The sequence below is a fragment of the Solanum dulcamara genome, chromosome 5, assembly GCF_947179165.1.
Source record: "Solanum dulcamara chromosome 5, daSolDulc1.2, whole genome shotgun sequence".
Lineage (NCBI taxonomy): Eukaryota > Viridiplantae > Streptophyta > Magnoliopsida > Solanales > Solanaceae > Solanum > Solanum dulcamara.
In genome coordinates, this window is record NC_077241.1 from 62,859,792 (window position 1) to 62,865,209 (window position 5,418).

Genomic DNA, 5,418 nt, shown 5'->3' on the forward strand with positions numbered 1-5,418 from the left:
TATTCAAGTCCGGGTCAACTTAGGATTGTAAGGTTATTTTAAAAACCCTATAAATAGAATTCTAGGGCTTTTAAGAAGGGGTTCATGCAGTTTTTGAAACAACACGGAGACGAGGATACACACACTTTAGGTTTCTCTTTTCTTCTCTTTTCTGTTGAATATTAAAGTGTATGAACTAATGCATTATGTATTTCGTTTGAACATGAGTGGCTAAGCGCCTTTATTCTGGGGCTGTAGCTATGAAGTTATGACATAATATAATCTACTCTTTTATCGATGATGAGTTGTTAATTATAATTACTCCTGCATTTTAGTTTTAACTCTTGTAATATTTGGCTAGCATAGAATACATGTGTTGTATACCTTGAATTCGGAAGAAAATGAGGAGATATAACAATGAATAAAGGGAACGTGTTCATGCTAGGGTAACTTAAGGTGATTCGTATGCAGGATGCGAGTGACATATGCATGTATACCATGTTTGGTTAATAAATAGGACGATATCTTAATACACTTTTATTGATTCATGCATATCTCCGATCAACGATGTAGTTAGACTGTCGATAAAGTTAGACAATTAGAGGTTAAAAGACCATAATTGTATTAGTAACCCTATAAATCACTAGTTAAACACCTCATCTGAGACTAAAGGTGGAAAATATTACGTTTGACTTCATTCTATGCTACATCCATGGATTTTTCATAACCTGATTTTCTGTGTAACTCTTATAGTAGTAGTAATTTTTCTTACAGTAAAGGAATTAGTGATAGCATTATCTCAATCTCTCACAACACGCATAATCGGTATAGTCCTTTAAATAGAAATAAGTGGTCTTTATGAAGTCTCTGTGGGTTTGATATCCGGCTCGTAAGAGCTACTATATTACTTGTTAGACTACGTACACTTGCGTGTGCACCTGGGCGCAATAAGTTTTTGGCACCGTTGCCAGGAACTTTCAATTAGGCAATTTATTTTTCTTTGAAGTTTCTATATTATTGTGTTAGTGTTAACAACTTGATCTTATCTGTTCATTTTTGTAGGTGACTGAGGCATTACACTAGGCAGAGGCAAGGAGCTTGTAGAGCTATTATTTGAGCCTGAACGATTCTTCCATCGACAAAGGCGAAGAGCGGCCTCTGAATACCCCATACAGAAACTCAATTTGAAGAATAATCATGGTTTGCCCGAGGAGATACCCTAAAAGATATACCTGTGAAGATGGCAGCAAGGACAGTTCGAGATGTGGCAGTCCCAGTCATAGCAAATGTCACATCCAGTATTCAGAAACCGCCGGCTAGAGGACGGTTTGAGCTGAAACTGAATATGGTGCAACTTTTGCACACAAATGGGCAGTTTACTAGGATACCTCACAAAGGTCCCCAAGTACATATCTATAACTTTCTGGAAATTGGCGATACTTACACGCCAATGGGGGTATCTTCTGATTATGTGAGGTTAACATCATTTCTCTTTTCGTTGTTAGGAGAGGCAAAGAGGTGGTTGAATTCGGAACTACCCAATTCCATCACTATTTGGAATGACTTAGCTCTTAAGTTTCTGATCAGGTTCTTTCCTTTGGGAAAGATAGCAAAGTTGAGAAGTGAAATCCTAAGCTTTAAACAAAATATTGGAGAGAATTTATATCAAGAATGGGATAGGTTTAAATCTCTTCTCATCAGTTACCCCCACCATCACTAGGCGAATGAGGTGTATATACATACCTTTATTGAGGGGTTGAAACCCAACACCAAAATTCTCCTTGATTCAGATGCAAGCAGACAAGTGTTGGAAAAAAAAACTTATGATGAGTTATATAACTTCTAAACTGCATATATTAGAAAAATCCTGAGTGGAATGGAGGGAATTCCAAACCAGTGGTGCAGAAACAAGCAGGAATGTTGGAAGTAGATGCCATAACAGCCTTGACTACACATATTTCATCAATACAGAATATGATGTCCACACATTTTAACAATCTGGCACTAGGACAACAACAGGCTACAGTGAATAAGGTTCAACAATAACCAATGTGGTGTTAGGTTTGCGAAAGTAGTGAGCATTCAATAGATTATTATGGAGCTAATTCAGAGTTTTTGAACTTTATGGGTAATTCACTAAGGGGAGGAGTTAACCGGAACTACGGAATTACTTATAACCCAAATTGGAGGAACCACCCGAACTTGGAAATCAGCATCAAGGGAAGACCCAATTCATACCACAAGGAGGTAGGAAACAATACAATAATCAAGGCCAAGGTAACTAGAGCTCAGGGAAATCAGGAAGCATGAGCGTAGAGGACATATTGAAACAAATCATGACTAACCAGGTTAAGTTAGCTAGAGAGGTGAATCAAAATCAGTTAGCTACTCAGAATCTCAAAAAATAGTTTAGGTAGTTGGAAAGTGCACAGAACTCTCGCCAGCAAGAAGGTTTGGCAAGTAACACTGATCCAAACCACAAACAGGTAAATACAGTAAGTATCCATAGTGGTCGGCAACTAACTGAATTGACTCCCCAATCGATATCGGATGAGTTGAAAGGTAAAGGAAAAGTTGGGGAAGAAGGTGAATCCAGCAGGCAAAGGTGGATGAAGAATCAGAAACAAAACCTCTTTCTCCGTTCCCACAAAAGTTTAAGAAAAGGAGAAAGGAGGAATGTTTTGAGAAGTTCATTGACATGCTGAAACAGTTACGAATTAATTTACCTTTGATTGATATTTTACAAGATATCCCTAAGTACGCCAAGTATGTCATAGACATTGTGGACAAAAAAAATAAGCTGACTGAGTATGAAACAGTGACACTCACTGATGAGTGCAGTTTAATAATTCTAAATAAACTTAAGCTCCCAACAAAGTAGAAAGATACGGGGAGTTTCTCAGTATATGTTACTATTGGTAGTTGTGTGAATGCAAGAGGATTATGTGATTTAGGGGAAAACATCAATTTGATGCCTACCTCTATGTTTAAGAAGTTGGGTTTTGGAAATATCTGAAGCCTACCACCATTCTATTACAACTGGCAGACCGCTAAGTAACCAGACCAGATAGGATTATTGAGGATGTATTAGTCCAAGTGGGATCACTCATTTTCCCTGTGAACTTTGTCATCCTAGACTTTGAGTCAGATCTAGAGGTTCCTTTCATGTTGGGACAACCATTCCTTGCAATAGGAAAAACATTAATAGATGTAGCAGTAGGGCGACTCACTATAAGAGCTCATGACAAGGTGGAAGTATTCGATATGTATAACGCATTGAAATTACATGCGCTATATGAAGAGCTATCTGTAATAATAGTAATTGATGAAGCAGTAGCAGAGAAATATGTAGAATCTAAAGATCCTATGGAGAGAGTGTTAATGGGTCAAGACATAGAAGGGGATGTACTGGCTCAAAAATTATTAGTGTGTTGGATTCTCACAACATGAGCATGTGGAAAAAATAGGTGGAACCATTGAATAGAGTGTTGGGCCCCTCGCCCAAACCTTCAACTGAGGAGGCTCCAAAACTGGAATTAAAACCACTTCCATCTCATCTCAGGTATGCATTCCTTGGTTCAATTGACACTTTACCAGTAATTCTCTCGTCTGCTTTGTCTGAAATGTAGGTTATAACAACTTTATAGGTGCTTAGACGACGGAAGAAACCCATGGGCTGGCAAATGGATGACCTACATAGGATTAGTCCAGCCTTATACATGCACATGATATTCATGGAGGAAGGGCACAAACTAGTTTCATAACCTCAGCGTAGACTGAATCTAATAATAAAAGTATGGTGAGAAAGGAGGTCATTAAGTGGCTGGATTCAAGCATTATCTACCCCATCTTAGATAGTAAATAGGTAAGTCCAGTCCAGTGTGTACCTAAAAAAGAGGGGATGACGGTGATCACAAATGAGAAGAATGAGATAATTTCCACTAGAACAGTCACTGGCTAGATGATTTGCATAGACTACAACAAATTGAATGAAGCAACAAGGAAGGATCAATACCCAGTTTCTTTTATTGATCAAATGCTGGACAGATTGGCTGGACAGAAGTAATGGTGTTTCTTGGATGGTTATTCAAGGTACAATCAAATCTCGATCGCTCTTGAGGATCAAGAAAAGAAAACATTCATTTGTCCCTATGGAGCTTATGCTTCCAAGAGTATGCCATTCAGATTGTGTAATGCACCTACAACCTTCCAAAGGTGTTTGATGGCGATTTTCCAGGACACGGTGGAGGATTTTGTAGATATCTTCATGGATGACTTCTTAGTTTTTGGGGAGTCATATGATTCATGCTTGCAAAATCTGGATAGAGTTTTAGCAAGGTACGAAGAGACAAATCTTGTACTAAACAGGAAAAAGTGCCATTTTCTAGTAAAAGAAGGAATTGTCTTAGGTAACAAAGTGTCAAAGCAAGGGTTGGAAGTAGATAAAGCCAAGATTGAGGTGATAGAGAAGCTACCTCCCCTTATTTCAGTCAAAGGAGTTCACAGTTTCTTGGGTCATGCTGGTTCTATAGAAGGTTCATTCAGGATTTCTCAAAAATAGTCTGGACCATGTGCATCTTGTTGGAGAAGGAAGCTAAGTTTACATGCTATGAGAAGTGTGTACGGGCCTTTGAGCTGTTGAAGAACAAGCTCACGAAAGCTCCAATTTTAATTGCTCCTAATTGCGAGATACATTTTGAGCTTATGTGTAATGTAGTGATGTAGCAGTAGTGGAAGTCTTGGGGAAACACAAAGAGAAGATCTTTCACTCTATTTATTATGCAAGCAAGACCCTTTATTCAGCTCCGGACAACTACATTGTCATAGAAAAGAAGATGATGGCACTAGTTTATGCATTTGACTAGTTCAGATCTTATTTGGTAGGTACTAAAGTGATTGTTTACACTGATCTCGTAGCTGTTAGGTACCTATTAAATAAGAAATATACGAATTCAAGGATCATAAGATGGATTGCTACAATAGTTTGATATCGAGGTCAAGGATCGCAAGGGTTGTGAGAATCAAGTTGCTGATCACCTTTCCAGGTTAGAGAGTTCAACACATATTGGAGAACAACTGCAGATTATAGAAGAATTTCCAGATGAGCAACTATTGGCCGTAGAGGTGACTGAATTATCGTGGTATGCAGATGTTGTCAATTACTTGGTTAGTGGAGTGTTTCCTTCGGATGCTACCTTGTAGCAGAGGAAAAAGCCTATGCATGATTTCATGTTCTACATATGGGACGAGCCTTATTTATTCAATAAAGGTGTTGATCGAATGGTTAGGAGGTGTGTGATCGAAACTAAGGTACGCCAAGTGTTGGATTGTTGCCATTCATCACCATATGGAAGCCATCATGGAGGTAAGCATACTGCCCATAAGGTACTTCAATCAAGTTTCTTTTGGCCTACTCTATTTAAAGATGTTGCAAGATTT

At 38.4% G+C, this 5,418-nt stretch overlaps 1 non-coding gene across 1 annotated transcript; it reads right to left on the reverse strand.

Annotated features, from left to right (window-relative positions):
• Window positions 1-1,591: 1,591 nt before the first annotated feature.
• On the reverse strand, window positions 1,592-1,698 carry LOC129890892 (small nucleolar RNA R71). The gene has a single exon (XR_008767080.1). It is a non-coding gene; the product is annotated as a small nucleolar RNA R71 (small nucleolar RNA).
• Window positions 1,699-5,418: the final 3,720 nt, after the last annotated feature.